This window comes from Lithobates pipiens, unplaced genomic scaffold (assembly GCF_037356315.1).
Source record: "Lithobates pipiens isolate NorthernLeopardFrog02 unplaced genomic scaffold, aLitPip1_a1.2 Scaffold_8, whole genome shotgun sequence".
NCBI lineage: Eukaryota > Metazoa > Chordata > Amphibia > Anura > Ranidae > Lithobates > Lithobates pipiens.
The window spans coordinates 399,166,776-399,176,722 of record NW_027507903.1 but is presented as its reverse complement, the minus strand read 5'-3'; the positions used below and the strand labels follow the sequence as shown (position 1 = coordinate 399,176,722).

The 9,947-nt window shown below is 46.6% G+C and overlaps 1 long non-coding RNA gene across 1 annotated transcript; it reads left to right on the top strand.

The window, feature by feature from the left end:
• Positions 1-9,338, top strand: LOC143964331 (uncharacterized). Its single transcript, XR_013271120.1, has 2 exons — positions 1-72; positions 8,410-9,338. It is a non-coding gene; the product is annotated as an uncharacterized LOC143964331 (long non-coding RNA).
• Positions 9,339-9,947: the final 609 nt, after the last annotated feature.

The window sequence follows — 9,947 nt, the reverse complement described above, 5'->3', positions numbered from 1 at the left end:
CTGCACAGAAATCCAGGAAATGAGCACAGGAGGGCTTCAGATGCCCACAGCTAAAATTTGCTTCTGAGATCTGTAAGTAACAAACTATTTTTAAAGAAAGTAAAAGCATAAAAAACATGACATGTTAGAAATGAACATGCACAGGTTTGGACAATTACAGAGCAGTTTAAAAAACAAATATGTTTGGGGGACTGTACCCCAAACGCAGGGCCGTTTGAGCCCCCGTTCACACGTATGCGAATTAGATGCGGCTTACAACTCATCCAATTCGCAAGACATTTTAAAATAAGTTAATTTGAATGAGGCAAGTTCACATATGTGCGTTGCATTCGCACTGCGCATTGCAGAAAAACTGTGTGCGTTTTATGCTCATTGCTGTGCGAATTGCAAGCCAATTATCTTCTATGGGCACGCATTTGATTCGCAGCTGTGTTGCGGTGTGAGCATAAATTATCTCCCCTCCTCCTACACCTCCCCCTCTTCAAGTTCCTCCCCTGTGTGTTTTGTGGTGATGCCCGGAGATCAAGCATGGCAAAAAGAGGGCGAAAAGTGGCATCAAAGGTGAAAGAATCTGTGGATTGTGAGAAGCTGATCAGACTTGTGAGGGAGAAACCAATGATTTATGACACCCGGCATCCTAAATATAAGGACAACGTTCTTAAAAAGCGTGCTTGGCTGGAAATTACCAGAAACATCTTGCCAGAGCGGAGCATGTGGTCATCCCAAGTTCAGGCTGACAAATGTACGTTTTTTTTTTTCCTTTCACTACCTGTAGATGCTGCCCTGTTGTTTCCTTATGTTGTCCATTTTTAGGAATTCTAATATTATTTTACTATACAACAGCGTGCGTTCACCCACAAATCCACACCAGGCCACATGCTCTCAACATTAGGCACATAACAGCATCATCCAGCGATGGAGTCCCTAAATCAATTACTAATTCTTAGATTCGCTTAGGTTTGCTAAATAATATACAACACAAAATGTGAACAACATTTTTTTTATTTTTAAAAATAAAAATGACATAAAAAACATTTGTTACAGCACACTTTTCATTTTGTAAAGGCCCTGATAATATAATGCAAACAAATACACACCTTTTTTGATTATATAGAATTCATCTGCCAAGGCACCTCCCCAGCTGGTGACAAAGAATTTTTGGAATTCACCACGAATATGTGTACCAGTAGTGTTGCCCCTAGTAACATTCCACTGTGCCACCTCCATGTTATGGCTCAGGGAATCCTCAAATAGATAGCCATCTCGTTCATGCACAGAGTTGTGCAATGCACAGGCTGTTTTAACAGCACTGATAGCATGGTCAATACTGAGGTTTATTGAATTATGCAAGAATCTCCACTTATTGCATAGTATACCAAATGAACATTCTACTACTCGTTGTGCCCTGCTGAGCCTATAATTGAACACTCTTTTTTTCTGTTGTCAGAGAGCGACTTGAAAAAGGCCTGAGCATGTGCTCTGAAAGTGCAAATGCTTCATCTCCTACAAATACATATGGGAGGGAAGGCTGTAGACATGTGCATTCGTTTTCGTCCGAATGCATTTTCGTCCGAATTTCAGCTATTTTCGTTTTCGTTTTGACAAACGATAACGAAAGCACAAAATCCGAAAAACGAAAGATCCGACATAAATAAATGCTTTATTTTCGTTTTCATTGTTACAACAGTTCGATATAGAATAGGAGATTCGACATGACTCTGACAACAATCTGTGTCTATAGAACCTGTGTTCGAATGTGCCTAACCTTACCTCTATTAGTCCAAGATTATATAGAGAAAATATTCGACAGAGAAAAAAGATTTGACAGAGAGAAAAGATTCTGCAAGATACTGTCCTAAAAAGTGTTTGGGGACCCGGGTCCTGCCCCAGGGGACATGGATCAATGCAAAAAAAAGTTTTAAAAACTGCCGTTTTTTCGGGAGCAGTGATTTTAATAATGAATAAAGTGAAACAATAAAAGTGTAATATTCCTTTAAATTTCGTAGGGGGGGGGGGGTTGTCTATAGTATGCCTGTGAAGGGGCGCATGTTTCCCGTGCTTAGAATTGTCCCTGCACAAAGTGTCATTTATGCAGGAAAAAAAGTCCTTTAAAATCACTCGCAGCTATTATGAATTGTCGGCTCCCGTAATACAGAGAACACTCATTGAAAGTCATTGATAAAAAAATAAATAAATAAATTAATAAAAAAAAGCGTGGGGGTCCCCCAAATTCAATTACCAGGCCCTTCAGGTCTGGTATGGATATTAAGGGGAACCCTGCCTCAAATTTAAGAAAAAATTTGACGTGGGGTTCCCCCTAAATATCCATAACCAGACCCTTCAGGTCTGGTATGGATATTAAGGGGAACCCCGCGTCAAATTTAAAAAAAAATTGACGTGGGGTTTCCCCTAAAAATCCATACCAGACGAGACGAGAGAGCGGCCCCCCTCCCTCCTGAACCCTACCAGGCCACATGCCCTCAACATTGGGAGGATGCTTTGGGGGTCTGTGACCCCTCAAAGCACCTTGTCCCCATGTTGATGAAGACAAGGGCCTCATCCCCACAACCCTGGCCGGTGGTTGTGGAGGTCTGCGGGCGGGGGGCTTATCAGAATCTGGAAGCCCCCTTTAACAAGGGGACCCCCAGATCCCGGCCCCCCCCTGTTTGAAATGGTAAGGGGGTACAAAAGTACCCCTACCATTTCACAAAGAAAGTGTAAAAAATGGTTAAATAAAACAAACACACTTTTGAAAAATTCCTTTATTAAAAATAAAAAAAAGATTCCAGCGGCGGTAATCCACTCTTGCTATCCAGCGACGGACGGTCATTTCTCCAGCGATGTCTCATCTCATCCAGCGCAGCGAATCCTCCGTCCTTCTTCTGTCATCCGTGGAGGAGACACTGCAAGGATTCCGGCGGCTGATGTTTCTTATATACGGAGGGCGGGCCACCCGTCACCTGACCCCGCCCCCCTCTGACGCAAGGGGAAACCCGGGGTTCCCTGTGACGTAGGGGTGACCCGCACCCCTCTGATGTAACACAGGCAGGTTTCCGTTACATCAGAGGGGGGCGGGGTCACCTATACGTCACGGGGAACCCCGGGTTTCCCCTTGCGTCAGAGGGGGGCGGGGTCAGGTGACGGGTGGCCCCGCCCTCCGTATATAAGAAACGTCAGCCGCCGGAATCCTTGCAGTGTCTCCTCCACGGAGACAGAAGGATGGATCGCTGCGCTGGATGAGATGAGACATCGCTGGAGAGATGACCGTCCGTCGCTGGATAGCAAGAGTGGATTACCGCCGCTGGAATCTTTTTTTTATTTTTTTATTTTTAATAAAGGAATTTTTCAAAAGTGTGTTTGTTTTATTTAACCATTTTTTACACTTTCTTTGTGAAATGGTAGGGGTACTTTTGTACCCCCTTACCATTTCAAACAGGGGGGGGGCCGGGATCTGGGGGTCCCCTTGTTAAAGGGGGCTTCCAGATTCTGATAAGCCCCCCGCCCGCAGACCTCCACAACCACCGGCCAGGGTTGTGGGGATGAGGCCCTTGTCCTCATCAACATGGGGACAAGGTGCTTTGAGGGGTCACAGACCCCCAAAGCATCCTCCCAATGTTGAGGGCATGTGGCCTGGTACGGTTCAGGAGGGAGGGGGGGCCGCTCTCTCGTCCCCCCCTCTTTTCCTGCGGCCTGCCAGGTTGCGTGCTCGGATAAAGGGTCTGGTATGGATTTTTAGGGGGAACCCCACGTCAATTTTTTTTAAAATTTGACGCGGGGTTCCCCTTAATATCCATACCAGACCTGAAGGGTCTGGTTATGGATATTTAGGGGGAACCCCACGTCAAATTTTTTCTTAAATTTGAGGCAGGGTTCCCCTTAATATCCATACCAGACCTGAAGGGCCTGGTAATTGAATTTGGGGGACCCCCACGCTTTTTTTTATTTATTTATTTTTTTATCAATGACTTTCAATGAGTGTTCTCTGTATTACGGGAGCCGACAATTCATAATAGCTGCGAGTGATTTTAAAGGACTTTTTTTCCTGCATAAATGACACTTTGTGCAGGGACAATTCTAAGCACGGGAAACATGCGCCCCTTCACAGGCATACTATAGACAACCCCTCCCCCACGAAATTTAAAGGAATATTACACTTTTATTGTTTCACTTTAATCATTATTAAAATCACTGCTCCCGAAAAAACAGCCATTTTTAAAACTTTTTTTTGCATTGATCCATGTCCCCTGGGGCAGGACCCAGGTCCCCAAACACTTTTTAGGACAGTAACTTGCAAATTAGCCTTTAAAATGAGCACTTTAGATTTTGAACGTTGGAGTCCCATAGACTTTAATAGGGTTCTAAAGTATGCTATATACTAGCTCCGTCGAATCTTCTTTATACATTCGACAGACACCATAAGCCTTCAAAGACAGATTCGACCGTGATTCATGTGGATTTTCGGACGAATGCAATTTTTGAACGAAAAACGAAATAAATAAAAACGAATTTCGGGAGTACCTAAATAAATTAAGTTTTCAGACGAAAACGAAATTCCGAAACGAAATATTTTACTCTGCACATGTCTAGAAGGCTGTTGTTTTCCGGGCAGGGGAGAATGATTGGGCAAGTCTAGTGTATTCTCATGCAGCATGAAGCCAAATGAGGAATGTGAAAATACACTAGAATCCGAGCTGCTGCCATAAGAGCCCACATCAATATAAATAAATTTATAATTGGCGTCTGCCACTGCCATTAATACCAATGAAAAAAAATTCTTATAATTAAAATATTGGCTCCCACTAGCTGGAGGCTTGAGGATTCGGATGTGCTTCCCATCTATGGCTCCCAGACCAGCTCCACTATCTTCAACCATTTGTTTTTTTTTGGCTTCTTCATAACCAAATCTTTCAGTTCTTCCCATATGACTAGGCAGGTTTCATTAACGATGCCACTAATAGTTGACTTCCCAACCTTAAATTCATAGTGCAAACTTCCAAAAGAATTTCCTGTTGCTAGGTACCTAAAAGCAAACATAAATAAAATTATTATTTTTTTATGGTTCTCGGTGCACTACTTACAGACAAGGTGGCGTAGCATGCGTGATGTGTATCGCAAATATATGCGTCACATCAAAGAAGCAAGGAGTGGCTTGGGGGCAGCGCCAAGGCTACCCTATATGTTTGCCAGGCATGGGCGTCCGCAAATACGGGCAAGGGTGGGGCAGTTGCCCCCCCCCCCCTGGAATCATTAGGTGTTGTTGGCTACTTGGCTGTGTCACCTGGATGTGTGTTATGTTTAATGTCCGCCGCGACCGCGATGCAATTGCGGCCGCCACAGACTTTTTTCCTACATCTGTCACTGTTTCTCTGCTGGCTGCTCTCTGCTTTTTTCATTGTCCAGTGTACACCGCTCCGCAGGCCAGCCTTTCCACTCCTCCTCTTCATTGATTGGCTGCCTGTGTAGTGTAGGTGTGTCACTCTCACTCACATCGTGTTGTGGATCCGCCCACTCAAGCTGCCGACGAGCCGAGTGATATGCTGGCCTGACACTGGCAGTCTGTGAGCCGCCCAGCCCAGTTACTGTATATTCTGCTACCTGCTGTGCTGTGCCTGCCTAGGCAACAAGAACAGCAAGCAACCACAGGTAACATCAGTTAGCATGATCCCAGTGCTCTCCACTCCCCCCGTTCACCCCCAGTGCTTCCCCCCTGTTCTCTCCCCAGTGCTCGCCACTCCCCCCGGTGCTCTCCCCCTGTTCTCCCTGTCACAGTGCTCTCCACTCCCCCCAAGTGCTCTCCTCCTTGTCCCCCCCAGTGCTCTCATCCACCACACTCTCCTGCCTCCCCCCCAGTTTTCTCCTCCCCTGTTCTTGCTGGCCCCCCTGCTCTCCCCATCCTTCTCTAGCCACCATCCCAGTGCTCTCCCCCCCTGTTCCCCCCCAGTGCTCTCCACTCCGCCCAGTGCTCCCCCCCTGTTCTCCCCACCACAGTGATCTCCACTCCCACCAGTCCTCTCCCCTCTGTGCTCTCCCCCCTTTCTCCTCCCCAGTGCTCTCCTCCCTGTTCTTCCCCCAGTGCTCTCCCCCTGTTCTTTCCCCCCCAGTGCTCTCCTCTCCCTCCAGTGCTCTCCCCCCTGTCCCCCCCAGTGCTCTCCCCTCCCTCCAGTGCTCTCCCCCCTGTCCCCCCCAGTGCCCTCCACTCCCCCCAGTGCTCTCCTCCTGTTCTTCCCCCCAGTGCTCCCCCCCTGTTCTTTCTCCCCCCAGTGCTCTTCAGCTCTCCCCATCACTCTCCAGCCCCCACCCCAGTGCTCTCCAGCCCCCCATTCTCCCCACCCCTGTTCTTTCTGCCCCCTGGTGCTCTCCAGCCCCCCCCCAGTGTTCTCTACCCTCTGTGTTCTGCACCCCTGTTCTTTTTGGCTCCCCCCAGCACTCTCCACTCCCCACCCCTGTACTCTCCACTCCCCCTGCATTTTTCCCCCACCCATATGCTCTCCACCCCCCATAGTGCTCTCCAGTCCCCTGTTCTTTCTGGCCCCCACTGGTGCTCTCAAGCTCCCCCCATTGCTCTCCACTCCCCCCTGCTCTTTGTACCCCCCCAGTACTCTCCAGCCCCCATGCTCTCCACCCCTGTTATTCTGCCCTCCCAGTGCTCTTCACCACCTTACACTCTTAGCCTCCCCAGTGCTCTCAGCCTACCGTGCTCTCTACCCCTGTTCTTATTGGCCCCCCCCAGCGCTCTCCGCTCCCCACCCCTGTGATCTCCACTCCCCCTCGCTCTTTGCCCCCACCCATGTGTTCTCCAACCCTGCCAGTACTCTTTGCTCCCCCTTCTCTCCAACTCCCACTCAGTGCTCTCCACTTCCCCAGGACCAGAGGGCAGGCTGACTGGGGCTGGAAAATGAGGACAGCTGAAGGTGCAGGTGGCCAGGGACCACTCCATCTCACAGCAGACAGATCCTCTGGAAGGAGCACGGCCCCATCCAAAAAGGAGAACAGACCCTGCCTGCTGCTGGCCGTCATGGATATCCTGCTGGCATGCAAGGTACCGTACCAAGCATCAACACACCTTCCCATAGACAGGGACTGCAGACTAGGACATGGGGCACAGGAGGGGCTGCAATGATGGGCACAGTGAGACTGCATTCACGGGACAGTAAAGCTGCATTTGATGGACACAGTGAGGCTGCATTTGATGGACACAATGAGGCTGCATTGGTGGGCACAGTGAGGCTGCATTTGATGGGCACTGGTGAGGCTGCATTGAACTCTTGCATCAAGTCTGCAGTCTCTGACCATCTCCTGTAGCATGTCTGCAGTCTCTGAGGGAGTCTGGAGAGGAGTCAAAAGTGGGAGCACCGCCGGGATGGGGGCCATGGGAGATGTCAGACTTGTGTGGACTGTGGACAGGAGACTATAGGATAAAACCAGAGTCACCAAGCTGGAGCCGACTGACTGAGCCCTGCACAGTGCACCTGAGAGGAGGTCAGTGAAAGCACCGCCAGGCCATTCGAGGGCGGGGAGTGACTGATGTAAGGTGAGAGTGAATACGATCATGTAAGGGGCACTGATATAAAGGGTTTCCGCCTTATATTAGTAACCCACCCACCTTACCTTAGAGTATTCTTTCTGCAGAAGGTGGTCCCCCCCATGTTCTGAGTTTCTGGGGTCCCCCTTGACGATTGATCACCACTATTAACTGGAATTTGAATATATATATATAAAGCCCTATGTGATTTAATATCTATATTTAATACTCTCTTCATCAAATGTGCTTTAAAATGTATGGTTTTCCCTTTCATGAACAAGAAAATAATGACGTTATACTGTTGGCTGGTATAATAATGCTGTGAGGCTGGTATGAAATTTTTTCCAGGGCTGGTTTTTGAAAGCATGGGCGTCCGCAAGGTTACTCAGGTGGCTGCATGCGTACCATGCCCATATAGCCTAGAGAATGTACATCTTTTTACATTGCAATACATCTGTTGTTGCCATATTTTTATCTTGATGAAAACAGCCTATACAGTGACAGTATGAGATCAAAATATGGCCACAACAGATGTATTGCAATGTAAAAAGATGTACATTCTCTAGGCTATATGGGCATGGGACACAGCTGCCAGAGTAACTTCCAATACAAAGTGAAGATGAATTATCTGTTATATAACACATATGTATTACCAGTGGAAAGATTTTCATGAGATTGTCGAAAAGGGGCGGAGCATGAGTGGCCTTAAAATGGTGCCCCCCCTTGGAAAAAGTTCTGCGGACGCCCATGTTGCCAGGGACTTAGATTTTCTGCAACCCATTGTGGAGATGAGGGAGTAAGTTTTCATCTATATCATCTATGTATCTGCTAACGTCTTAACTTTGATTATGCCTAGTTAAGTTCCCCTCTTTATTTTTGAAAAACAGGACAGAAGCTAGTTGGGAGGAACAAGATGTAATGGACGACCAACCAGAGGCGCAAGGCCACATTGAATTTCCAGAAGGCACAGAGGATTTATCACAAATCCAAAGCTCGTCCAATCTTTGGGAAACCAATCCAGATGAACAATCTGCAGTGGCAGAGGCTATCCCTGGGCCTTCATCTGCTACTGCAGACATTGTTCTGCCAGCCAAAGTGCAACGGAGACGAGCACCTCAGTCCCAACCTGACATAAGTAAGCGCCTACTTGAAATGTTGAAAACATGTCAGAAAAGGTGGATGCTTTTTTTTATGTCCGGATACTATACTGGCGCTCAGTTTTGTCCCTCTAATTAAAAAGGTACCACCAGAGCGCTACTTTGAAATGCGAAACACTATTGAACAAGTGCTGCACTCCTTCTCAGGAAGCTTCATTTAAAGTGCCATATGTGCCACCACCAAAACCTCCCGTTAACTACCCCAGATACGTGCAATACCATGAACAACAACACCAACCTTACCCCTATAATCCCCCATCCTATCCTTCTAGTTTTGAAAAGGCAATCTCCAGATATGAAGTGCCACACAGTAACATTCCCTATCCCATCCCCAATTCCAGGGTATGTGCCAAGTCAACATGGCGAGGCTAGACCTGCTCCCAATACTGCCAGTGATGACCCAGCTACTGCCAGTCACTACTCCAATGAGCCCCCTTTCCAAAAAACCTATCACAATCTATGATTAATGATGTCTGTCCAAGGTTGAGGACCAAGAGGACACCTTTTTGGCAAACTATGTTGAAGAGGCCTACTTGAGATCCTTTTTTTATTTTTTTTTCTATGTTAATTTTTGATGGCTACATGGGCACGTTATTTTTTTTTTTATATATATATTTTTAATATATCTTGGATAATTCAATAAATCCTTATTATGTCAACTTTTGTCGGGTTATATCTTTAGAATTACATGTTTGAACATTAGTAAAAATAATTAGATGCTCCAAAATTCACATGACAAAGGACATCAGTGAAGAAAAGTACCTTAATGTGATCAGTAATCTTTCAGCAGGCTGGATACTAGTTCTGTAGCACGTGTTCTGACGCTCCAAGAGAGGGGAGATTAATCCAAGCAATTCATCAAAACGAAATTACAACAAAACAATAGATTAGTTACATGACATGTATGAAACACATTTTGCCATACAGTCTTCAAAATAGTAAGGTAAGTGGTAGAGAACATTATTTGTTCAAAGAAGGCCTGTATCCTTCATCTACATCAAAATGTAGGTTAAAGAAGTGGCATCAAAAATAACATCCTATGTCATTTGCAGTTGTGACATCATTTGGACATAGATCTAGCCACTGGCATTTGAATTGAGCAACAATTGTCTGGTCACAAACTGCACAACAAAGCGGCGTGTGATCCCCCCTCCCCCACACACAAAGCACCTTGTCCCCATGGGGACAATCAAAATGAGGCAACAATGTGTTGGGGTGGGGGAAACAACACTTATTTATCAAAATATAAGTGACATAATCACACACAA